The following is a 27,807-nucleotide window of genomic DNA, read 5'->3' on the forward strand; positions in this document are numbered from 1 at the left end:
AACGCGAAGGCAACTGTGCCTGACCCTTCGCGAACGCGACAGGCCCTTCGAGGACGCGAAAAAGTCCTGTCTAGTGAATTAAAAACAGTAGCAAATCGGGATTGAGTCCATAACTTCATATTTTCAAAACTAGAGAGCATTGAGACAATTTTCAAAGAACAAGTTCTTCCCCAAAGCATTGGTATATGGTTCTAAACCTTTTTCTTTCGATTTCCCATTTCATTTCATCAATTTTCATCTAAAAATCTAGGGTTTTTATGGTAGAAATTAGGAATTTGGGTAGAGTTAAGACTTTTTGAATAATTGAAATTTAGACCTGATTTTGGGGTCGTATTTCGAAACTAATTACATATTTGGGCTTGTGGGTGAATGAATGATCGGCTTTTGGTCCGAACCTCGAGTTTCGACCAAGTGCGCCTGGGGTCGATTTTTGACTTTTTAGAGAAAAATATAGAAAACCTATAATTTAGCATTAGGTATGAATTCTTTAGCATTTATTGATGTTATTAAATTAATTTAGGCTAGATACAAGTAATTTGGAGGCGAATTCTAAAGGAAAGGCGGTGTTTGAGGCCTGTGTTGGCCGTGGAAGTTTGAGGTAAGTGTTTGGTCTAACCTTAGCTTGAGGGATTAGAAGTTGTGTCTTATTTTCTATGTGTTAATTGTGGAGTACGACGTATAGGCATGCTGACGAGTATCTATACATTAAGGTCAAGCATGTCTGTGAGTCTCGTATTGCAATGGTTGTGACTCCGTTGTGAATTGTTCATGCTTAATATGTTGATTATCATTGTTGGTTCCCTTTCCAGGATGTTATTGTTTATGATATTGGTTCCATTGTCGGGATGTTATTGTTTATGATATTATTTTCCTTGCAGGGATGTTATTGTTTATGATATTGTCTCCCTTGCCGGAATGTTGTTATACTCTTGTTCCCTTGCCGGGATTCTCTTATGATTGATGTTGATTTGTCAATGGGATCGGGTTGCACGCCTACAACAAGATATATGGAAAGGGAGTGGGTGGCGTGCCACCACGGTGATATATGAAATGGGATCGGGTTGCACGCCTGCAACAAGATATATGAAATTGCTGGTCGCACGCCTGTAACAAGATATATGAAATGGGAGCGGGTAGCACACCTGCAACAAGATATATGAAATGGGATCGGGTGGCATGCCGCCACAGTATTATATGATTTGGGATTGGGTTGCACACCTGCAACAAGAAAGAAATGAAAGTGGATATTGTGTTTGTTTTCCTTGTTCTGGTTGGTAATTGAATTACGGTTTTCTCTACATTCCTCTGCTAGTATTCTGTAGTTATCTGATACTCCCCGTAGCATGCCTTCCCCCTCCCATCTTTACTATGAATATTTGCTTTATTTCCGTTGTATATGATTTAATTGCACAGATTTATTTGGTAATCTGGTCCTAGCCTCGTCACTATTTTGCCGAGGCTAGGCTAGACACTTACCATCACACGGGGTCGGTTGTACTGATACTACACTCTACACTCCGTGCAGATACTGATATCGGAGCGTTTAGACTGCACTGAAATTGCTGCCTTCATTCCAACAGGCGACCCGAGGTAGTCCTGCAGGCGTCCGCAGGCCTTGGCGTCTCCTTCTATATTTTCATACTATTCCTTTTAGGTATTTCGAAAATAATTATAATTACCTTTCAGACCTCTGTTTTAGTATTCATAGATAGTCCGTGACTTTGTGACACCAAATTCTGGGTGGAGTTGTATTTTGGATTTATGTATTAGTGTTTGATTAAACTATTAAGTTTTCGTCTTCCGCATTTCTGGTTATTTAATTTATTCCGCTGTTTGATCACTTATTATATTGAACTGTTGAAAAAGCTTAATAAAAATGGTAATGAATTTATAACATTCGGCTTGCCTACCAGCTTTCACGAGTGGGCGTCATCACGAGTCCCGAGGATAGAAAATTCGGATCGTGACAAAAATATTATTACGTTTACATATCATTACTTGCATAATGCCAAAAGAAAAAAAAGGATAGAATTAACATACTTTTAATGTCATACTTGTACATGTGAACAATTTCCTCAATCTTGCAACAGATGGTCCATAAAATTTGTCTAGCTTTCCTCTTTATCAAGTATCTTTGCCACATAATTTCCCCAGCTTAAGTAATGCTAAAACTTCATTTGAGGGCAATGGGGGAATAGTAGATTTTTTTCTTTGAGGAAAAATTCCCTAGCTCTATTTTCCATGTGCAGTATGTGCTTCAACTATATCACTAATTCATATGGAAATACTTTTCAACCCATTTCGCTTCAGGTGCAAAGAAAGCAATGAAGAGTCCCAATATGGTGGTTATGAAAAGCAGGTATGAGTAGAAGGAACTAATATACATCGATAGCTTTTGCTTCAGTCCAAAAGCCTATTTGCCTTGCCTTGTAATAATTCTCCTATGCTGGAATCTGGATTCTCTCCATTTTGCAAATGGAAGTTCTGACGAGGAATTGCTACTGGATGTGCCGTCCGACAACTCCTTCCCCCAGGCAGAACTCTTGGTACCAACATCATGTTTTGCTGCACAAGCAAGTACTAGCAGCAGCTCTGTATATCCAAATGTTGTACGTCCTTAGCAATACTATCACATTTTCCCAAAGTTCATGTGGTCAAGCCACATGTATTAATGAAAGTATGAGTCACACTGCAAAATTTGCCATGTTATGTTTTTATCCAAAATATTTTGGATAATTACCAATTATCCGCGTAATTAAGAATTATCTCAACATACTTAAAATACTATTCAGTTTTAATACATTTTATATATTTTACTATCATGGTTATGTGGTACTATATAAAACAAATACATACACTATTATTTCATTAAAATATTCATAAAGAAAAATTGCACATAACTTCTAATTTTTCCGATCTCATATAAAAAGTAAAAAAAATAAAATCCATACACTTAATTCATAAAATGGTAAAAACATAACCTTATTTTCTTGTGAAAAAGTAATTCATATCTTTACAATAAAGAAAATCTCATAAATTTTTCTCATATTATGTGTATACTTTTAAAACATATTAATTATACTCCTTTTGAAATATTAGTATGTGTATACTTTCAAATTATACTCTTTTCAAAATTTTAATAATTTTTACATATATATTTATACTCCGTGTCGGAAACATGACCGTTCAAAGTAGGATTTGAACTGTTTTACTTGTAAAGGTGCAGCCATAATAATTGCACCGTAATAATCTTTGAGCATGGGTTCACGCACATATATTTAAGTAATTTTGAAGAATAACATCGTTATACATGATTTATGGAAGAAGTATGGATTCACGTTAACCCACATATCTCAACTTGAATACTCCTCTGTTTGTACTACTTATTACTAACTTTAAAAAAAACTTAACATAATCTCGTTTGAAGCACTACATAATCAAATATTTATTTTCAGCTTTTTAACCATTTAAGGTCATTGAGTTATATATATATGTAATATGATGTTAGTCTAGTCTAACCTTTTTGACCATTTAACATTCTCTTCAATACTCATCAATATGATATGTAAGTGAAACAATCCTATAACTCTACGTCCTGTTAAATAAAATAAATAAAATGAGGCATGAAACATTTATCTAAATAAATTTGAACGTCCTTAATAATATAATATTATATTAATTAAAACGGATAAAATACGAACTATACAAAAAAAAAAGAAGTTTACTCTCCGTTCTATAGAACATATCGTGTTACTTTGTTTCTCTAAAATCATATTTTTCAAGCCATTTTTTTTTCTTTTACAAAAAATATTCTACTCAATATACCATATAAAATATATATATAATAGTGTCAAGGTTGTTAAACTTATGGGGTGTAACAGTTCATTTGAGGGTTCATATGGTCGAGAAGGCAGCCTAGCAGACAAAGCACGACATGCGAATTCATTATCTTCATCTATTCATCACTTCAGGTGTGTCCTTATGCACGTTCGAGGACGGACGTTTATTTTAAGAGATGGAGAATGAAACGAACCGACCGGTTATTTTGTGTAATTGCACCCCGTTTCACCTTGTGATACTTCACACATGTGTGTTTATGGTTTTATGACCTACGAGTTTGATTAGTTTCTTTCCGGGAAGATTTCGGGTTGATTTAGACCCTTTGATTCTTGACTTAGAAGCTTAAGTTAGATATGTTGACCAAACTTTGACTTTTGTGAAAATCACCCCGGAATGGTATTTTGATGGCCCCGATAGTTTCGTATCGTGATGTTTGACTTGGGCATATTCCCCGAATTAAATTCGGAAGACCGTAGGTTGATTTGTTTTATTTTGTCGAAATTTGGCAATTTGAAGTTGAAAGTTTGACCTTAGGTTGACTTTTAGCTATTGAGCTCGGAATTTGAGTTCTGCGACATAGAATTAGAACTTATCTGCAAAATTTTGGTATCATTTGGAGTTGAATTGATAGTATTCAGACTCTTAGTTGCAATTCTAGTAGTTCTTGAACTTTATTTTGAAATTCATGCGTTTTAGTGTTTGATTCATAGTTTTTGATGTTATTTTTGTGTTTTGATTGTGTGAGCGAGTTCATATGATTTTATTAGACTTATGTGGATGTTTGGTTTGGAGCCCTGATGGCTCGGATGAGTTTCAGGCATATTTTGGAATGTTTTGGACTGAAAAACAGGACCTGGTGTGTTGATGCCTCTGGTGTCGCATTTGCGAACACCATGATCGCAATTGGGAGCTTAGTAGGGGGACTCAGGTATCGCAAATGTGATACCTTGCTCGCAATTGCTAAGTAGATCAGGTAGAGGGATAGTTCGCAATTGCTACAAAATAGAGTCATAAAGCTTACAAAAGTGCAAGACTATATCTTCCCAAGCTTCCAAATTATTGGCGTATTCAATGCCTTCAATGTAGTCCCTTTTTCAGACTTAATACCCCACAAAGATTCTCGTAAATCTATTTATAGTGGACTGAAAGTCGGAGTCAAGATTGGACAAAAATGACCTTGGAGAGCTCTTATGCGACCGCATAATGGTCGCAAACCATGTATGCGGTCCCCATAGTTGACAATTGAGTCGTAGAACTTCAGATCTGCAAGCCTAGATTCCACCGCATTTTCATTATGCGGTCTGCATATCAGTTATGTGGCCGCATTTTCCATCGCAGATGTGCTACCCAAGTTCTTCAATTTTCAGTTATGCGATCATTATGCGGCTCGCAGAAGTGCTATGCGACTGCATAATAGATCGCACAATCTTCTCTTCAGTTGGTCAAAACTGCTGTTTCAGTTTGCGGTGGTTATGCGATCTGCATATTACTTCTGCGGTCACATACTTGCTACATTCCTACTCTTCTATGGATTTTTTGACTTTTTTCCATGTGTTTGGGTCTTCAAGTCTTATGCACTAAAAAACACCAAAACTTTATAAGATTTAACTACAAATGCATTGAAATACGAACTAAAGTCTATGTAATTGGTATCAAATGTGCCGAAATTCTACGGCACATCAGTCGGCCAACATCATAGGTCGTAGAAGAGATCGATCTACAAGATCAAATCGTACCTGTAGTCCGGGTTGTAAGCAAATTCAACATGCCATGTGAGACCACTAAAGGGGAAATAACATTACCGGTGAATACCTCTAGGACCATTCAGGAAGCCAAGTTCTATGTAATCGAAGGAGGTATAAGGTACAATGCTCTATTAGGGAGGCCATGCACCCACAACATGAGGGCAGTACCCTCAACTCTGCACCAAGTGTTAAAATTCCGAATGCTAGGAAGGATTAAAAAAATCTACTAAGAACAACCAGCCACAAACAAAATGTTCGCGGTCGAAAAGGTGATCCTGATATCCGCACTTACAATGACAAAATGTCCGGGTTCGGTCGCTAAGGGAGAAGCCAAATAGAAATTACCAACACCAACCCCGACCCAATCGGAGAAGTAGGGGACTGATGTAGATGATGATTACGGGTTTCCCAGGTCCTTTATAGAACACGATGACTCCGACGACACCAAATCAATGGTCGAAGAACTGGAACATGTCAAATTGATCGAGAATTTGACCGATCGAAAGGTTACCTGGGCACAGGGTTATGTTCCGAGCTCAAGAAAAAAACTTATTAAATTCCTCATAGATAACGTAGGTTGTTTTTCTTGGTCCCACCTTGATATGACAGGGATCCCCCCCCCCCCAAAAAAATAACAATTCACAAGCTGAGCCTGGACCCGAAGTTCCGTCTGGCCAAAAAGAATCGGAGACCTCAGTCTTAAGTCAAGCATGTATTCATTAAAACTGAGGCATCTAAACTCCTTAAAATAGGGTCGATTTGGAAGGTTAAATACCTAGATTGGTTAAAAAATGTTGTGGTAGTCCCTAAAAAGAGAATAAATTAAGAATTTGTGTAGACTATACAGATTTGAATAAGGCATGCACCAAGGACTCTTTTCTTTTGCCAAACATCAATCACATGATCGATGCAACGGCCAACCACGAGATTCTTGGTTTTCTCGACGCCGATTCTAGGTACAACAAAATTCGGATGGACCCGAGCGATCAGGAAAAAACGTCCTTCAGGAAAAAACGTCTTTCAGTTATAAGGTAATGCCATTTGGACTAAAAAATGTCGGTGTCACTTACCAACGCCTAGTAAATCGGATATTCGAAGACAAAATAGGAAAATCAATGGAGGTTTGTATTAATGACATGTTAGTTTGTCCCTTCGAGCAAAGGACCATTTAAAACATTTGCAGGAAACCTTCAACATATTGAAGAAGTGCAATATGAAGCTGAACCTGGAGAAATGCGCGTTCGGAGTTGGGTACGAGAAATTTCTCAGATTCATGGTGTCCAACCGAGGGATCGAGATTAACCTAGATAAGATAAAGGCCATTGAAGTCATCACTGTTGTGGACAACGTCAAAGCCGTTCAAAGGTTATCCGGTTGCATAGCCGCCTTGGGTCGATTCATCTCGAGCTCATCCGACAAGAGCCATCGGTTCTTTTAACTATTGAAGAAAAAGAATAATTTCTCGTGGACCCCGAAGTGCCAATAAGCCTTTGAGGAACTCAAGCGATATCTCTCGAGCCCACTATTGCTTCATACTTCAAAGATAAATGAACAACTATGCCTGTACTTAGCAGTATCTGAAGTAGCGGTAAGTGGAGTCCTGGTTCGGGAAGAGGATGGTATGCAATTTCAAATCTATTATATTACCAGGAGTTTAGGTGAGGCCGAAACAAGGTATCCTCACCTAGAAAAATTGGTGCTTGCTTTGCTAAGCGCCTCTAGAAAGTTGAAACCGTACTTTTAATGCCACCCATATGTGTTTTGACTACTTGCCCATTGATAAACATAATGCATAAACCCGAACTCTCCAGGCAATTGGCCAAATGGGCCATGGAGATCAGCGGATATGATATCGAGTATCAACCCTAGACCACTAATATGTCTAAAATTTTAGCATACTTCATGGCTGACTTTACGCCGGCCTTGATACTCGAGGTTGAAAGAGAGTTGTTATTGAACTCGGGGAGTTCTTCGAGAATGTGGACCCTCTTTATAGACAGTGCCTCGAACGCAAAAGGGTCCGGACTTCGCATAGTATTAAAGCCACCAACAAGTACTGTAGTTACACAATCTATTAGGACTGTAAAATTTGCTAACAACGAGGCCGAGTATGAGTCCATGATTGCAGGTCTCAAACTGGCCAAAAGCTTGGGGGCATAGGTGATCGAAGCTAAGTGCGACTCCCTCTTTGTGGTGAACCAAGTTAGTGGAACATTCGAAGTCAAGGAAGGATAAATGCAAAGATACCTGGATAAACTACAGGTAACGTTACATCGGTTCAAGGAGTGCACCTTACAACATGTGCCTCGGGATCAAAGTAGCGAGGTCAATGCTCACGCTAACTTGGGATCCTCTGTCGACGACAATGAGTTCAACTCGGGGGCAGTCGTACAGTTCATGAGATCTGTATACAGTCAAAATCAACTATGCCTGATTTCACGGGCTCTAGGGGTCGCCTTAAGCCCGAGTTTAGGATGGATCGAGTTCGAGCTATATGGATTAGGCCCGAGCTCGATGACAGATTACAAGGCCCGAGGATTGAAGTATGCGATGAGTATTGAAGCCGAGTATTCCCAACCCCGAGATGGTGCCATTATAAGATTGTAATAGAATGAGCAAGATTCCTACCACGTCACTAAAATCATAGCATAAATTCCAGAATAGATTTGTACAAGTTAGTACTAATCCGTACTAGGCGATTAGACAACTGTCCCAATAAGATTCCATACTGTAAATAGAAAAGTACCTTATTTAGGGTTCCCCTATTATATAAAGGGGACCTCAATCATTTGTAACAATCATCAATCATTGTCCAAAGAATATACTCTCTGACTTTCTCGCTCATTGCTCACCAGAGTTGTCCTTTAACTTTATTGTTGTTTCTTTGTTTTTCTTGACCTATCTCGTGGCCGCCTTACTCGAGGTCGAGACTGGCTTACTCACTGGTTTGATTTTACTTACTTCTTTCATTTACACGTTAGATTTCTTGGTTATTAATTAGTATTGAACTAAATCATATATATTTAAAACCATAAATCAAGTTTGATTGTTACTCGTATTTTCTAGGTAAACAGTTTGGCACCCACCGTGGGGCTAAAGATAATAGTGGTTATTTCAGTACTTATTCTAATAAGACATGTTATTTTCGCACTTATTCTTGTCAAGAATTTTGTTCTCAGGTTAAAATATGTCAAACTCGCAAAACATACCCGCACACAGTGACAATGGTCTTGGATTCCATGGGGAAAACAACAATGTAGGGGTAGGTACCGATTAACCCTGGGGGAGTGCCAAATGTGTAATGTGTTGATGTCAGTTCACACATTGCTTTGGATGCTGATTTAGGCACAGACCCCGGAGGGAGTCTACGTAAGGAAGCACGATCTAGTGTCCAAGGAACACAAGGTATAAGAGATGGGGGAGTCAGCCTCCATGTAATATTCGAGATGCTTCAAGCTCAATAGGTTGCTATCGCTCAGCTTTAAAGTTAGCACAAAACTCCAAGTATAGTCAAACCAGAAAACACTCGATGTACTGAGTCGTTGCCAGAAAGATCAAACGGTAATGGCTCGGGGACTGACCCAACGATTTTGAGGATGCTCAAGGAGCTCACCAAGAGAATCAAGTCCGGGGAGAAATAGATTGAGGATAATGACAAAAAATGGAGACTTAAAACTCCCTTGTCGATAATATATCGGGGACACCCTCAGTCTTGAAAGGTTTGGATGCCAAGAAATTCATGTAGAAGCCATTCCCACAGTGCAGCTCCGAAGCCCATTCCTAAAAATTCCGCATGCCTGATATACCTAAATATAATGGGACAACTGATCCTAATAAATATATTACCTCGTACACTTGTGGAATTAAAGGAAACAACTTATATGATGATGAGATCGAGTCAATATTGTTGAAAAAAATTGGGGAAACTTTGTCAAAGGGAGCCATGATCTGGTATCACAACTTGCCGCTGAATTCCATTGATTCATTTGCTATGTTGGCAGACGCCTTCATGAAAGCACATGCCGGGGCCATAAAGGTGGCGACAAGGAAATCAGACATTTTTAAGATAAGACAGAGGAATGATGAGATGCTAAGGGAGTTCGTATTCCAGTTTCAAATGGAGCGAATAGAATTACCACCAGTCTTGGATGATTGGGCAATACAAGCTTTTATGCCAGGTTTGAACGAGCATAGTTCAATCGCGTCACGACAATTGAAACAAAATCTGATAGAGTACCCAGCTGTGACTTGTTCAGACGTACATAAGCATTACAATTCGAAGATCAGGGTCAAGGACGACCAGTTAGGAGCCCTCTCGGGTTCAGTTCATCCTAATAGATTGGTTGTTAAGGCCCTGAGGGATACAGATAGGGATCCAAGATCGAACAGGGAACAATATCAGCCATAAGTCGATCGGAGAAACAAAGGTTCAGGGCGTAACACTCCTCGGTAAGATCGAATAAATGATCGAGGTCAAAGCTCTCGGGGACTTATGAGTAAGAATGGTTTTGATAAACATACCGACCCTATGGAAACACCTCACTTGTCGGAGTATAATTTCAGTATAGATGCATCGGGGATCGTGTCAGCTATTGGAAGAATCAAAGACACCAGGTGGCCCAGACATATGCAAACCGATCCTTCTCAAAGGAATCCAAACTTGATGTGTAAGTATCACGACATACATGGTTATAGGACAGAAGACTGCAGACAGCTAAGGGAAGAGGTAGCTTGATTGTTCAATGAGGGTCATCTTCGAGAATTTCTCAGTGATCGAGCTAAGAACCATTTCACGGAAGGAGATGCAAACAAAAAAAATGAGCAGGATGAATCGCAACACGTAATTCATATGATCGTAGGCAGTGTCGATGTTCCAAGGTGTCGATCACCAGAGAAAAATGGACTCGGAGTTATGTGCCCGAGGTCATCCTATCATTCAATGACGAGGAGGCGGAAGGCATATCTCAGCTGCACAATGATGCCCTAGTAATTTTTATTTTGTTAAATAAAATTCAAGTTAAGCGTGTTCTCGTGGATCCAGGTAGTTCAACAAATATAACCAGCTGGAGGGTCATAGAGCAGCTCGGCCTGCACGACCAAATTGTACCTGCATCTCGAGTCCTAAATGGCTTCAACATGGCAAGCGAAACAACGAAGGGGGAGATAATCCTACCAGTGAACCTGCGCTACTCGGGAGGCCATGGATCCACAACATGAGGGCAGTACCTTCAACCCTTCATCAGATGATGAAATTCCCAACAGTGGATGATGTTAAAATGATTTACGGAGAACAACATGCTACAAAGGAAATGTTTGTAGTCAAGGAGAGAATACCGGTACCAGCGCCTTCGACCTTAGAAAACTCGAGCATCAAAGATAAGCAGATAGCCAAATAGTAATCACTATTTCCAGCCTTGAGCGAATCGGGTGAACAGGTAATCGAAGAAGAAGAAGAAGAAGAAGAGGATTTCCTTACTCGAAGTTTTGTTGTTCCCGAAGAGTCAGATGCAACCAAGTCAATGGTCGAGGAACTGGAACAGGTCATACTGGTCGGGCAGATGCCCGAGAAAAAGTTATACCTGGGAATGGGGTTAACCCCCTAACTTAGGAAAAAACTCATTCAATTTCTTATTAATAACATGGATTGTTTTGCTTGGTCCCATTTAGATATGACAGGGATCTCGCCAGAAATAACAACGTACCAGCTAATCATCGACCCCAGATTCAAATTGGTAAAGTAAAAGAGAAGGCCCTAATCCTTGGTGAAGCATGCATTCATAAAGGATGAGGTAACCAAATTTCTTAAAATAAGATCCATTCGGAAGGTAAAAACCCCGAGTGGTTAGAAAGTGTAGCTGTAGTCCCTAAAAAGTGAACAAACTTAGTGTGTATAGATTATTAGGATTTAAACAAGGCATGCCCTAAAAACTCTTTTCCACTTCCTAACATCGATCACATGATCGATGCCACGGCCGACCACAAGATCCTTACCTTTCTCGACGCTTACTCCAAGTACAATCAAATTCAGATGAACTCAGAGGACCGGAAAAAGACCTCGTTTATCACTAAGTTTGGAAAGTACTGTTACAATGTAATGCCCTTCGGGCTAAAAAATGTGGGAGCAACGTACCAATGCTTAGTTAACAGAATATTCGGGTAACAGATAGGGAAATCAATGGAAGTTTACATTGATGATATGTTGGTTATGTCCCTGTACGCTGAGGACCATTTAACTCATTTGCAGGAAACATTCAAAATCTTGAGGAAGTACAACATGATGCTTAACTTAGAAAAATGTGCCTTCGGGGTCGACTCAGGCAAGTTCCTCATGGTATCAAATCGAAGGATCGCAATCAACCCGAACAAGATCAAGTCCATCGAAGATATCACTATTCTAGATAGTGTGAAAGTCGTACAAAGGTTAACATGATAGATAGCCGCCTTGGGTCGATTCATTTCAAGGTCATCGGATCGAAGCCACATGTTCTTTTCCTTGCTAAAAGAAAAGATTTCGCATGGACCCCAGAATGCCAACAAGCATTAGAGGGACTAAAGCGATATTTATCAAGCCCACCTATACTTCACACTCCGAAGGTAGATGAAAAGCTTTACTCATATTTGGCGGTGTTCGAGATAGCGGTAAGTGAGATGCTGGTTCGAGAAGAGCAAGGTACGTAATTCCCTGTTTATTATGTAAGTCAGACTCTAGGAGATGCTGAAACTAGATACCCACACTTAGAAAAATTAGTACTTGAATTAATAAGCGCATCTAGAAAGCTAAAGCCATACTTCTAGTGTCACCCAATATGTGCTAGCTACTTATCCTCTCCAAAATGTTTACATAAGCGTGAGCTATCAGGCCGATTGGCCAAATGGGCAATCAAACTTTGTGGGTAGAATATCGAATATCAACCCCAAACGGCCATCAAGTCTCAAATCTTGGATGACTTCATGACCGATTTTATGCCGACCCTCGTACCCGAAGTAGAGAAAGAACTTATGCTAAAATCGGGTACATCATCGGGGATATGGACCATTTTCACGAACGGTGCCTCGAATGTGAAATGGTCTGAGCTCGGTATTATTTTGAAGCAACCAACAGGTAGTACTATTAGACAATCTATAAAAACTTTTAGGTTGACTAATAATGAGGCCGAGTATGAGGCCATGATTGTAGGTATCGAGCCATATAAAAGCCTGAGGGCAGAAGTCATTGAAGACAAGTGCGATTCCATGTTGGTTGTAAATCAAGAAAACAAAAGCTTTGAAGTTCCAGAGGATAGGATGAAAAGATATTTGGACAAGCTGCAGGTAACTTTGCACCGTTCAAGGAGTGGACTCTAAATCATGTGCCTCGAGAACAAAACAGTGAGGCCGATGCACTTGCTAATTTGGGTTCATCAGTAGAAGAAGATGATATTGTCCCGGGGACTATCGTCCAATTATCAAGAACTGTGGTCGAAGAGGGTCATGCCGAGATAAATTCCACTATTTTGACTTGGGATTGGAGGAATAAGTATATCAAATATTTGAAAAATAATAAGCTCCCATGGGATCATAAAGAGTCAAAGGCTCTATGAACCAAGGCTGCTAGGTTCACGTTGGATGAAGATGGAACATTGTATAATAGGACATTCGATGGACCATTGGCGGTATGTTTGGGGCCGGGGGACACCGATTATGTTATATGAGAAATCCACGAAGGTACTTGTGGGAATCACTCTGGCGTCGAGTCTTTGATTCGCAAAATTATTAGAGAAGGGTATTACTTGGATAACATGGAAAAAGACACTAAGGAGTTTGTTAAAGAGTGTGATAAGTTCCAATGGTTTGTGCCGATGATTCACCATCCGGGAGAGCAACTTCACTCAGTCCTGTCCCCGTGGCCTTTCATGAAACAGGGAATGGAAATCGTTGGCCCCCTACCAACGACCCCAGTAAAGCTAAATTCATTTTGTTTACGACTGATTACTTTTCTAAATGGGTGGAAGCCCAGGCCTTCAAGAAGGTCAGAGAAAAGGAAGTTATTGACTTTATCTGGGATCACATTGTGTGTCGATTCAGGATATCTACCAAAATGAATGGAAATTCAGTTTCTAAATGTCTGTTTGACAGGCCGAGTCAACAAATAAAACTATCATTCAAAACTTAAAGAAGAGGTTGGATGATGCAAAAGGAAAATGGAGAGAAGTTCTACTCGAGGTTCTTTGGGCGTATCAAACAACATCAAAGGCCAACACGGGGGCGACCCCGATCTCGTTAGTATACGGCTCTGAGGCCTTGATTTCGGTCAAGGTCGGGGAACCCAACAAAAGATTTTGACATACACCGGAGGAGTCAAATCACGAGGCTATGAATACCAGCCTCGAACTACTTGATAAAAAATGAAAAGTTGCACTTGTTCGGATGGCGGCGCAGAAACAAAGATTCGAGAGATATTATAATAGAAGGACAAACCTTTGACACTTCGGGATTGGGGACTTAGTTCTATGGAAAGTCACTATCAATACTCGAGACCTGAATAAAGGGAAACTAGGCCCGATTTGGGAAGGACCGTACCGAGTCATCAGAGTAGTCAGCAATGGATCTTACAAACTTGGCACGATGGAAGGCGAACGATTGTCAAACACTTAGAATGCAAACGATATTACTGCTAAGGTATGACTTTATACTTTTGTCCATTTAAGTTTAAAACTAACTCATTACAGATTTTTGATCGAAGCTATCGAAGGCATACGATCTCGAAGGCATCATATTTTACACGAAGGCCTTAGGTTTTAAAGCATGTGTTGCACTCTTTTTCCCATAGCTCGAATTTTGTCCCAAATGGGTTTTACCGGCAAGGTGTTTAATGAGGTAACAACTATGTGCTACCTAAGGAGAACTCAACAGTATCCAAGGCTTCTTTTCAATCAAACTCGAATACTGGGGGGCATTAACAAAAACCTTAAGAGATAATCTATTATAAATTCAAAGATCTCCCATTGATCAGTAAAAACCTAAGGGTTTGTTATATTCCGAGTCCAAGCTAGTGCTCACTTGATCATTAGAGTTATAACATCAAAGTTTTTCACAAATGAAGACGAAGCAGAATTCAATACAAATCGGAGATAAAGCGAAAAGAAAGGGAACTCCTTATATTAATAAAGAGTATTTACAATTCCCACAAAGGGCCTTACACAAACATAAAAACAAAAGAACCTAATCTACTTTGGGGGCGACATCCTCGATAACCACATCTTTGGAAGCTACATCTTCGAGAGCCGCATCCTCGAGAGCCGCGTCTTCGGGAACCTCCTCTTTAGGGACTTCATCCTCATCTCCTCCACTCTCGGATCCACTAGCAAAATCCTCTTCATCAAAGAGTAAAGCGGCAACCTTTTCCTCCAATGTTTTTGCTTTTTCAATATCAGCAGAGAGGTTAAAGCCACAAGCGTGCACCTCCTCGAGTGTTTCTCTTCGGGATTGTCACCTGGCGTAGTTGAGAGCACATGATAATTTAACTTCAACCGCAATGGAGATCTCTTGTGCCCGAATGTTAGAAGCTTCGGCATTATCTCGGTACGAGGACACAAATGCCTCTGCCTCAGATTTGGCCTTCACAAGCTCATCGACTGATTTAGCTTCGAGCTCCTCGATTTTTCGGCTCTGGGCCAAGCTTTCCTCCTTTGCATTTTGAAGCTAGCATTTGATTGAAGTTAGCTGGTCCTAAAGTGTATCTTTCTCTGAGGCGACATGATCCATGTGTTGCTTCCACACAGGGTCTTGACCTTTTTCACCTTGAGCTGTTCTCGAAGCTGCTCCACCAGCTCGCCCTTCTGCTGGGCCTGCAAAGTTGAAGCGTTAATCCCTAAATCAAATGAATGCATAACAGACCCTCAAAGGATTTATTACCTTTTCAATGAGCTCAGTCTATTCTTGATGAGCCCTTGCCAATTCAACTCAGATATCCCTAACCTCTTCCTCTTTCTCTACGTAGAGGAGCTTAAGGCCATCCCTCTCTTCCACCAACTTCTTTAGTTCGGCTTCAGATCGGTCAAGCTCAACTCGATATTTGGAAAATGCTTGTCGATGAAGTGCCACAGCCTTCACACAAAGAAAAGGAGTCAAACTTAGAAAAATGACAATAAAACTCGAGCGTAACTACGAAGACAAAAACTTACTTGTTTGAGAAGACTCTAGGCCTCATTAAAGATAAATGAGGCATCAAGATCCAAACCATCTTTGACCCCTGCAAGACACTCTCAAAAAAATCACTCCCTTCATGAGTTGTTTCTATATCAGGAGTCCTCATGGCCTAGGCATCTCGGAATTGCCCTTCGGAGAACACATGGCCCGTCGGCGAGTCATCTACGTTAATTATCCCAAGTGATTCACTTCGGATATTATCCTCTCTTTGGAGGGCCTCGGAACTAGGCTCCTCGGGCTCTCCCACCAAATGTCCCCTGGGATGAGATGCATTTTTACCACCGATGGCTCGGGGACTCTACTCGAGCTCCCCTCCGAAATTTCTTCATTTCAAGAATGAACCGTATCAGCCATCACCGATTCGGCGGACTTGGAATCCGTAGTGCTTCCTTTTTTCCGAGCTACCAATAGGAAGTCATCATCTTCTCCCTCCTCCTCATCATCCTGAAGGTGTTTGGCCACTTCTACAAATAGGGCTGCGGGATCGGCTCTAGGCTTTTAAGCTTTACTTTTCTTTTATTTTCCTTGGTTGGCTTTAGGATTTCTTCTTCACAGGGCGGGGCGACTATATAGCAATGGCATCTCCGAGGCCTACATAATAATAAAATGATTATTTCACTATGAAACATCAATATGTGAACAAGAGAACTCACCATGGTTTTTAGCTTCCCATCAACTTGTAACGACTTGGCCGGTTGTTTTAAGAATTAACACCCGATCCCCTATTAGCTACTTTCCCCGTGTTTATTTGTGCTATTTTGATTTGTCAGGATGTTCGATTTTGAGTTTCAGAGAGTTTTGGGACACTTAGTCCCTAAATGAGAGCTTATGTTTTGGAAATTTGACCGTAGTTAGAACAATATGAAGATGACCACGGAATAGAATTTTGATGGGTCCGTTAGCTCCGTCGGGTGATTTCGGGCTTAGGGCGTGTTCAGATTGTGTTTTCGAGGTCTGTAGCTAATTTAGGCTTGAAATGCCGAAAGTCGAATTTTAAAGTCTCTGATTTGATAGTGAAATTTTGATCCGAGGGTCGGAATGGAATTCAAAAAGTTGGAGTAGCTCCGTAGTGTTGAATGTGATGCGTGTGAAAAATTTCAAGTCATTCGGACGAGGTTTGATAGACTTTTTGATCGAAAGTGTAAATTTAGAGTTTGGAAGTTGTTAGGCTTGAATCCAGGGTTGATTCGTCATTTCAATGTTGTTTTAGGTGTTTTAAGGATTAGTATGAGTTTGGACAGTGGTATTAGACTTGTTTGTGTTTTTGGTTGAGCTCCTGGGGGCCTTAGGATGGTTTCAGAAGGTTGTCGGAAGAATTGGGGGTTGTTTGAGCAGCTTCAGCTGCTGATCTTTTGTCATAACTGCACCTGCGGTTGGGTCCCGTAGGTGCATAGCCGCAGAAGCGACAACATCATCGCAGAAGCAGAAAAGGGGAGTAATAGCGGGAGCCGTAGAATTGGAGCTTTACCGTAGAAGCAGTACCGCATCTGCGTATGGGGAGTCGCAGGTGTGGAAAAGTGAGTTTAGTGATTTGTCGCAATTGTGACTTTTGTTCCGCAAAAGCGGGACCGTAGGTGCGGTCCCATGACCGCAGAAGCAGATTAGATAGGCAGAACATATAAATAGTTGCTTTCTTGAATTTGAGTTATTTTCAACTCTTTTCAAACATGAAGAAGCCTTGGGGAGCATTTCAAGGGAGGTTTTCAGAGGAATTCATTGGGATTTGGGCCATTTCAAGTCCAGTACTCGTGGCAAGAACATGGTTTCGGGTTGAATTTGAGCCGCTTGCCTAACCTTGTGTGGGGGGCCTTCCCCTTAGGATTTGGTATTATTGATAATTAAAATGCCTTGTACGTGAGGTGACGAGTGTGTACTTGTGCTAATTGTTGAAAATCCGATTTTCATTAAGTAATTACTAGTTTGTTTCATTTCCTATTTATATTAATTTCCATTAAAGCATGTTGTTAGCTTAGGAAAAGCATGTCTAATTGACTTAATTGTCTTACATATTCAAACTAATTATTTGGATTACGTGCATCATACTAGGTTAGAAATACCTGTTTTACCTTGGTATGTAACTTGAATTGAACTGTGTACTCTTGTTGTTGTTGTTGTGTGTTTACTTTGGGACTACAGGATTCCCGGGAGATCCCTCTGTATGTTTACTTTGGGACTACGGAACGGTATTCTGGGATATCCCCCTGCACATTTACATTGGAACTATGGGACTGCACCAGGTAGATTCCCTATGTACTGAGTATTTACATTTGGGACTATGGAACGGTGTTCTAGGAGATCCCAAAGAACATTTACATTGGAACTACGGGATTGCACCCGGTAGATTCCCCATGTACTGAGTATTTATATTTGGGACTACGGATCGCTATTCTGGGAGATCCCTTCGCATTATGAGTTGGACTACGGGACGGTATCCCCGGAGATCCACTGGATATTTACATTTGGGACTACAGGACAGTATCCTAGGAGATCCCCGGTTGTTATCTTTGCGTTGAGCTGTATTTCTTTCTGTGTTTACTCTGCCTCTATAGTAGTTGTTGCTGTCCTTTATATCCCGTGTTACTTTTACTGTTGTACTTATTTATACTGTTTTATTCTACACTATTGAACCTTATATTTTATTTAACCTTAGTAGGGCCCTGACCTTCCTTGTCACTACCCGACCGAGTTAGGTTTGGCACTTACTAAGTACCGTTGTGGTGTACTCATGACCTTTCTGCGCATGTTTTTCATATACAGATCTAGGTACTTCTACTCATACTTATCACGCTTGAGACGAGATGCTTGTAGAGACTCTGAGATATATCTGCCGCGTCCGCAGACCAAAGAGTCACTTTCTACTCTCCCTTTTTGTATTATCCCTTCTGTACTTTCATTTACTTATTAGATATTTTGGAGTTAGATGTTTGTAGACATTCAAAGGCTTGTGATCATGAGATTTCGGGTTTTGGGAAATGTATTTGTTTTTGAGAGTCAATATTGTGTATGCCGAGCAGCACTTTTAAACGCTATTTTATTTCACTATTTCGGTTTTTAATTGTTTTACTTCCGCAAATTGGTTTATTTTCCGCATTGTTAGGCTTACCTAGTCATAGAGACTAGGTGCCGTCAGGATAATTCATGGAGGGTGAACCGGGGTTGTGAAAAGTTGGTATCAGAGCTCTAGGTTTATAGGAGTTATGAATCACAAGCCGGTTTATTAGAGTCTCGCTGATCGTTACGGAGACGTCTGTACTTATCTACGAGAGGCTATGTAATTGTTAAGAAAATTCCGCCTCAATTGATTTCCTTGTCGTGCGAGATTTTGACATCACAATTCTAAACTTCTGTCTTCTATTCTCTCATAGATGGTGAGGACACGCGCTACCCGAGATGATCAGGCACCCGCACATATGGTGCAGCCAGAGCACCCACGCGAGCTGCCGTCGAGGCACCACCAGCAGTTCCAGCCGGAGTTCAGGCACCTGATACGCCTGCTGCTACTACTACTCCAGCTCTCCAGGAGACTCTTGCGTAGTTCATGAGCATGTACACCACTTTGGCTCAGGCAGGGTAGTTCCCCCTTGCTGCAGCCACATCTCAGGCCGGGGGAGGAGCACAGACTCCCGCCCCCCGCACTCCTGAGCAGCGAGTGCATGTTGATCATGTCCCAGAGATATATTCTTGTACAACCTGTAGCCCCAGGTCAGCCCGAGGAGAGGGCAGCAGCTTCAGAGGATGAGCAGCGGAGACTTGAGAGGTTCAATAAGTATGATACTCCCGTATTCAGTGGGTTAGCCTTCGATGATACCTTGGGATTTCTAGAGAAGTGTCACCATATCTTCCGTACTATGGGTATATCAGGATTGAGTGGGGTTTCTTTTATTGCCTTCTAGCTTCGAGAAGCCGCTTATGAGTGGTGGCGCACCTATGAGTTAGACAGTCTGTATGAGGCAGCTTCAGTGACTTGGGCTCAGTTTTTAGATATGTTCCTGAGAGAGTTTGTTCCTCAGAGCCTCAGGGATGCATGACGCATAGAGTTTGAGCATTTGTGCTAGGGTGCTATGAGTGTCTTGGAGTATGCTATCCGTTACACTAGCTTGGCTAGACATGCCACAGCCTTGATTTTTACTGTTCACGAGAGAGTTCGCCAGTTTATTCAGGGGATTATTCCTAGAATCAGGTTTAACATGGCACGTGAGTTGGAGATTGATATTTCTTATCAGCAGATGGTGAGCATTGCTAGGAGGATTGAGGGTATTCATTCTAGGGAGAGAGAGGAGAGGGAGGCCAAGAGGTTTCAAGAGTCGGGCCATTATTCTGGTGCCCGTGCCCCAGCAGCAGGTCATCATGCTAGGGGTAATATGAGTCGCTTCGTTCATTCAGCTCTTCCAGTAGCCAGTGGTGTTCCAACTCCTCCTAGGCCCCAGGAGCCTTATTATGCGCCTCTAGTATCTAGTGTGCCTCCTGCGCGGGGTGATTTTAGTTGTCAGTCCAGCAGGCCTAGCCTGAGCCAGTAACAACCTCCACGTCCTTCTAGAGCTTATTTTGAGTGTGGTGATACATTCCATATGTTAAGGGATTTCCCCAGACTTAGGAGGGGTGTACCTTCACAGATTTCCCAGCCACAGCGTGCCTTGTAGAGTTCTCAGGCTATGGGTATAGCTCCAGTTGCTACCCCACCTGCTCATCCAGATAGAGGTGGAGGTCGGGGAGGTAGAGGTCTCTCTAGAGGGGGAGGCCAGGCCAGATACTATGCCCTTCCTGCCCATACCGAGGCTGTTGCCTCCGATTCTATCATCACAGGTATTATACTGGTTTGTCACAGAGATGCATCCGTTCTATTTGATCAAGGCTCCACTTACTCTTATGTGTCTTCTTATTTTGCTCCGCACATGGGTGTACCTCGGGATTCTTTGAGTTCCCCCATTTATGTTTCTACTCCTGTGTGAGATTCTCTTGTTGTGGACCGCATTTATCGATCGTGTTTGGTTACTCCTAGTAGTTTTGAGACCAGATCCAATTTATTGTTACTCAACATGGTAGATTTTGATATTACCTTGGGCATGGACTGGTTGTCGCTCCATTATGCTATTCTTGATTGTCACGCCAAAACTGTGACGCTGGCTATGCCAGGTGTTCCGCGTGTTGAGTGGAAGGGTGCTTTAGATCACACCCCAGTAGAGTTATTTCTTTCCTTAAGGCTCATTGTATGGTTGAGAAGGGGCGTGACGCGTATCTAGCTTATGTGAGAGATATCAGTTGATACCCCTTCAGTTGATTCAGTCCTAGTAGTACGTGATTTTCCTAATGTGTTTCTAGCTGATCTTTCGGGCATGCCGCCTGATAGAGATATTGATTTTGGCATTGATCTTTTGCCAGGAACTCAGCCCATTTCTATTCCTCCATATTGTATGGCTCCCCCCTGAGTTGAAGGAATTGAAGGATCAGTTACAGGAATTGCTTGATAAGGGTTTTATTCGGCCAAGTGTATCACCTTGGGGTGCTCTTTTTGATTGTGAAGAAAATGGATGGTTCTATGTTTATGTGTATTGATTATCGCCAGTTAAACAAAGTCACAATGAAGAACCATTATCCTTTGCCTCTTATTGATGATCTGTTTGACCAGCTCCAGGGCGTACGGGTGTTTTCTAAGATTGACTTGCGCTCAGGTTACCATCAGTTGAAGATTTGGGAGCCAGATATCCCAAAGACTGCTTTCAGGACTCGGTATGGTCATTACGAGTTCTTTGTTATGTCATTTGGGCTGACCAATGGCCCAGAAGCTTTTATGCATTTGATGCATAGTGTGTTCCGGCTGTATCTTGACTCGTTCATCATTGTCTTTATTGATGATATTCTGGTATATTCCCGGAGTCGGGAAGATCATGAGCAGTACCTGAGGACAGTGCTCCAGACTTTGAGGGAAAAGAAGTTATATGCTATGTTCTCAAAATGTGAGTTTGGTTGGATTCTGTTGTATTCTTAGGCCAAGTAGTATTGAGTGAGGGTGTTCAGGTGAATCCGAAGAAAGTAGAGGCAGTGCATAGTTGGCCCGAACCATCCACAGCTACAGAGATCTGCAGTTTTCTTGGCTTGGTGGGTTACTTTCGTCGTTTTGTGGAGGGGTTTTCATCGATCACAACCTCTATGACCAGGCTAACCCAGAAGGGTACTCCGTTCTAGTGGATGGAAGATTGTGAGGCAAACTTTCAGAAGCTCAAGACGGCTTTGACTACAGCCCCAGTTTTGATATTGCCTACAGGTTCGGGGTCATATACGGTCTATTGTGATGCCTCGAGGATTGGACTTGGAGCGGTGTTGATGTAGGGTGGTATGGTGATTGCCTACGCGTCTAGACAGTTGAAGGTACATGAGAAAAATTACCCTATCCATGATCTCGAGTTAGCTTCCATTATTCACGCCCTGAAGATTTGGAGCCATTATTTGTACGGTGTTCCTTGTGAGATTTATACTGATCATCGGAGCTTTCAGCACATGTTCAAGCAAAAGGATCTTAATTTGCGGTAGAGGAGGTGGTTAGAGTTGCTGAAGGACTATGATATCACAATTTTATATCACCCGGGCAAGGCCAATGTGGTGGCCGATGCCTTGAGTCGTCGGGCAGAGAGTTTGGGGAGTTTGGCTTGTTTACCAACATCGGAGAGACCTATGGCAATGGATGTCCAGGCTTTAGCTAGCCAGTTTGTGAGATTGGATCTTTCGGAGCCTAGTCGGGTCCTAACTTGCGTGGTTTCTTGGTCTTCCTTATTTGACCGTATCAGGGAGCGTCAGTATGAGGACCCTCTTTTGTTTGTCCTCAAGGACAAGGTTCAACATGGGGATGCTAGAGATGTGACTATTGGTGATGACGGGGTATTGAAGATGCAGGGTCAGATTTGTGTACCCGATGTTGATGGGCTTCGGAAGTTGATTCTAGAGGAGGCCTATAGTTCGCAGTATTCCATTCGTCCGAGTGCCGCGAATATGTATTAGGATTTGAGACAGCACTATTGGTGGAGGTGGATGAAGAAAGATATAGTTGGGTTTGTAGCTCGGTGTCTCAACTATCAGCAGGTGAAGTATGAGAGGCAGAGACCGGGTGGGTTGCTTTAGCAGATAGAGATTTCGGAGTGGAAGTGGGAGCGGATCACCATGGACTTTGTAGTTGGGCTCCCACAGACTTTGAGAAAGCTCGATGTTATTTGAGTAATTGTGGATCGGCTGACCAAGTTCGCCCACTTCATTCCTGTGTGTACTACTTATTCTTCGGAGCGGTTAGCAGAGATTTATATTTGGGAGATTGTTCATATGCATTGTATTCAAGTTTCCATCATTTCAGATAGAGGTAATCAGTTCACTTCATGATTCTTGAGGGCTATTCAGCATAAGTTGGGTACTCGAGTGGAGTTGAGTACAAGATTTCACCCTCAGACGAACGGATAGTCCGAGCGCACTATTTATATTCTTGAGGATATGCTCCGTGCGTGTGTGATTGAGTTTGGAGGGTTTTGGGATCAGTTCTTGCCATTGGCAGAGTTTGCCTACAACAACAACTATCAATCCAACATTCAGATGGCACCACTTTATATGGTAGGCGGTGTAGATCCACGGTGGGTTGGTTTGAGCCGGGTGAGGCTAGATTATTGGGCACAAACTTGGTTCAGGATTCTTTGGAGAAGGTTAAGGTGATTCAGGATAGACTCCATACAGCCCAGTCCAGACAGAAGAGTTACGCGGACCGGAAGGTTCGTGATGTTTCCTATATGGTTGGAGAGCGGGTTCTACTTCGGGTTTCGTATATGAAGGGCGTTATGAGATTTGGGAAGAAGGGGAAGTTGAGTCCGAGGTTTATTGGCCCTTTTGAGATATTGAGGCGTGTTGGGGAGGTTGCTTATGAGCTTGCCTTACCTCCAAGCTTGGCAAGGGTTCATTCGGTTTTTCATGTTTCGATGCTCTAGAGGTATCATAGTGATCCGTCGCACGTGTTGGATTTTAGTTCAGTTCAGCTGGACAAAGATCTATCTTATATTGAGGAACTAGTGGCAATATTGGATAGGCAGGTCCGAAAGCTGAGATCAAAGAACATTGCATCAGTGAAGGTTCAGTGGTGGGGTCATCTGGTCGAGGAGGCGACCTGGGAGACCGAGCAGGCTATGCGCAACCGTTACCCTCATCTTTTCACTATTTCGGGTATGTCTCTATGCTCGTTCGAGGATGAACGAATGTTTAAGTGTGGGAGGATGTAACGACCCGACCGGTCATTTTAAGAATTAACGCCCCGATCCCCTATTAACTGCTTTCTCCATGTTTATTTCTGCTATTTTGATGTGTCGGGATGTTCGATTTTGAGTTTCGGAGAGTTTTAGGATACTTAGTCCCTAAATGAGAGCTTAAGTTTTGGAAATTTGATCGTAATAGGAACTGTGTGAAGATAGCCTTGGAATGGAATTCTGATAGTTCTGTTAGCTCCGTTGGGTGATATCGGGCTTAGGGGCGTGTTTGGATTGTGTTTTGGAGGTCCATAGCTAATTTTGGCTTGAAATGCCGAAAGTTGAATTTTGAAGTCTCCGGTTCGATAGTGAGAACTTGATCCGAGGCTCGGAATGGAATTCCAAAAGTTTGAGTAGCTCCATAGTGTTGAATGTGACGTGTGAGCAAAATTTTAGGTCATTCGGACGAGGTTTGATAGACCTTTTGATCGAAAGCATAAATTTAGGGTTTGGGAGTTCTTAGGCTTGAATTCGGGGTTGATTCGTGGTTTCGATGTTGTTTTACGTGTTTTAAGGATTGGTATAAGTTTGGATAGTTTTACTAGACTTATTTGTGTTTTTGGTTGAGGTCCCGAGGGCCTCGGGATGGTTTCAGAAGGTTGTCGGAAGAATTGGGTGTTGTTTGAGCAGCTTCAGATGCTGATCTTTTGTCATAACTGCACCTGTGGTTGGGTCCCACAGGTGCATAGCTAGAGAAGCGGCAACATCATCGCGGAAGCGAAAAAGGGGAGTAACAGCAGGAGCCGCAGAAGCGGGAGCTTTACCGCAGAAGTGGTACTGCATCTGCGTATGGGGAGTCGCAGGTACGGAAAACTGAGTTTAGTGATTTGTCGCAGATGCGACCTTTGTTCCGCAAAAGCAGGACTGCAGTTGCGGTCCCATGACTGTAGAAGCGGATAAGCTAGGCAGAACATATAAATAGTTGGCTTCGTGAATTTGAGTTATTTTCACCTCTTTTCGAACGGGAAGAAGCTTTGGGGAGCTTTTTCAAGGGAGATTTTTAGAGAAAATCATTGGGATTTGGGCCATTTGGAGTCAAGTACTCGTTGCAAGAACGCGGTTTTGTGTTGACTTTGAGACGGTTCGAGGTAACTGGCTTGTGTAACCTTGTGTGGGGGACCTTCCCCTTAGGATTTGGTATTATTGATAATTGAAATGCCGTGTACGAGAGGTGACGAGTGCGTACTTGTGCTAATTGTTGAATAGCCGGTTTTCATTAAGTAATTACTAGTATGTTTCCTTTCCTATTTATATTACATGTAATTTAAGCCTGTTGTTAGCTTAGGAAAAGCATGTCTAAGTGACTTAATTGCCTTAAGTGTTCAAACTGCCTTATTTGGAATACGTGCAGCATGCTAGGTTAGAAATACCTATTTTACCTTAGTATGGAACTTGAATTGAACTGTGTACTCTTCTTATTGTTGTTGTGTGCTTGCTTTTGGACTACAGGACGGTATCCCGAAAAATCCCCCTGTATGTTTACTTTGGGACTACAGAACAGTATTTCGGGAGATCCCCCTGCACATTTACATTAGAACTACGGGACAGCACTCAGTAGATTCCCCCTGTACTGAGTGTTTACATTTGAGACTATGAAACGGTATTCCAGGAGATCCCCCTACACATTTACTTTGGAACTACAGGACTGCACCCTGTAGATTCCCCCTGTACTGAGTATTTACATTTGGGACTACGTATCAGTATTCCAGGAGATCCCCTCGCATTATGAGTTGGACTACGAGATGGTGTCACACCTCCTTTTTCACTATACCCCCGGAAGGTGATGTATAAAGGAGTTTTTTTCCAATTAAAGGACAATCGAAACGGGATTTATTGTTAAAAGTTACAAATTCGCCACTTGGGATAATTTATGGTGTCCCAAGTCACCGGTTAAAATCCCGAATCGAGGAAAAGATTGACTCTGTTTAACGATCCGCGAGCTAGAAATCCGAGTAAGGAATTCTGTTAACCCGGGAGAAGGTGTTAGGCATTCCCGAGTTCCGTGGTTCTAGCACGGTCGCTCAACTATTATATTCGGCTTAATTGTCTGATTTTAAACAACTATGAACCTATGTGTAAATTTTAGTTTTTAACCGCTTTTATTCATTTTTAGGAAGATTGCAGCGTTATTAAAACACGTCTTGAACCACGTCACATAAATGCACCCGTGGTCTTTGACATATTTTAATATTGTTGAGATTTGGATTTGGGTTGCATAAATGCGCACCTGAATTTAGGAAGGTAGTTTTATTTAAATGACGTGCCTAGAGCAACTACGCTTTAGAAACTTTGCGGGGGCCATAAAAATTAGCTAAATGGCACGCCTCGAATTCTAAGGACTTTAAAATACTAATTAAGTGAGGGCCATGTATTTTAAGATTTAATTTGGCACGACATGCCTCAAATTTTTTCACAAAGTCTCATTATTCGAAGTTGTTATAATCGGGTTACATGAAATGCACCCCCGAATTTGTGATTATGTATCACAACTACGTCACGGGAACCGTACCCATAGCTATGATAATTTTATTGTAACATGCCTAAAGCAACTAGAGCTGAACTAAACTGTGGGATTATTATGCAACCCTTTTACTTAAACTTGAACATCAATTCTTCTAAGGATCCAAACCAAGCCTACAGCCCCTTAAAGCTAACAAAATCATGCAATTCGTACGGACGATATTAGAATTCGTCTGAACAGATCTTTCATCTTCCAAATTAATCATAAAAATTCGACAAGTGTGTTACAAACTACTTCATCAAACCAAAAGAAACAAGCAAACAAAATAAAATTCTAAATTTTAATACACCACTAGGAAGGCAGTAAATCAATATGACCCAACATATAAACACAATGAATAAATCATGACATGAACACACTCATACATACAAGCAAAGCATGCTAAGAAACAATATCAAATAAAAGTGCACCTCAATAAGCAATAATTTTCTTCAGTACTTGATTGAACAAACGGAAAAGAAACTCAAGGTACATACCTCGGCAATACAGGTTACTGGAAATTGAAAACGAAACCTTCGACTAGAACACCAAATGGGCGAACTCGACGGGCTCGACTCAAAACCTTGGCTAATTTTGTGTGTGTTTCGTGCTGCTTTGAGATGTTATTTCAGATGGTTTTGTAGCTGAGTTTATGACTGGGTTCGAACTCGGCTTTCGCCGGACTCAATGGAGGGTTGTCGGAGTTACGAGATGAAGAAACTGCTGGAAATTTTCGATCCCTCCCATTTCTAGATGCTCATGTCTTTTATTTTTTCTTTTTGGATAAGAGGAAGCTGATGCTTAAGGTCTCAATTTTGTTCAAGAACAGTAGCTCATGGAGTTGTTGCTTTTTGCTTCAGACGAAACCATTGAAAATGGCATAAGAAGAAGAAGAAGATACTCGATCGAGGGGGTGGGGTTCTCTGAAAGCGGCGCTCTGGCTTTAGGATATCTTTCAGATCTTTTTTCCTTAGGCCCCCCGAGCGTTAGGTGTTAGCTTGTGTGTATATATATAGGTCTAGGTTAGTTTTTTGTAGTGTTTGTTAGGTTAAAGGGTATGGGCCTTGGAATTATGGGCTTGGGAATAATCAGTTAGGTCCAAAATTAGGCCTAAAAATGGGTTGCTTGAGCCCAAGATTTACTCTTTCCTTGCGAACGAGATTAAAAATACGATCTCATTTATTAATTAATCCTACTATTAAAATAAAACTAACCGTTAAAACAAACCTATTTTTGGTATTTTCAAATATCATATTAAAATAAA

The 27,807-nt window shown here is 41.5% G+C and overlaps 1 long non-coding RNA gene across 2 annotated transcripts; it reads right to left on the reverse strand.

Annotated features, from left to right (window-relative positions):
* Positions 1 to 2,006: 2,006 nt before the first annotated feature.
* LOC107767693 (uncharacterized) lies at positions 2,007 to 27,524 on the reverse strand. 2 transcript variants are annotated; one of them, XR_012709703.1, is made up of 2 exons: positions 27,041 to 27,524; positions 2,007 to 2,689 (listed from the first exon to the last, which is right to left on the reverse strand). It is a non-coding gene; the product is annotated as an uncharacterized LOC107767693 (long non-coding RNA). The 2 variants fall into 2 exon arrangements; XR_001643958.2 differs by having other exon boundaries at positions 2,007 to 2,592; positions 27,041 to 27,518.
* Positions 27,525 to 27,807: the final 283 nt, after the last annotated feature.

The sequence above is a fragment of the Nicotiana tabacum genome, chromosome 1 (genome assembly GCF_000715075.1).
Source record: "Nicotiana tabacum cultivar K326 chromosome 1, ASM71507v2, whole genome shotgun sequence".
NCBI classification, from domain to species: domain Eukaryota; kingdom Viridiplantae; phylum Streptophyta; class Magnoliopsida; order Solanales; family Solanaceae; genus Nicotiana; species Nicotiana tabacum.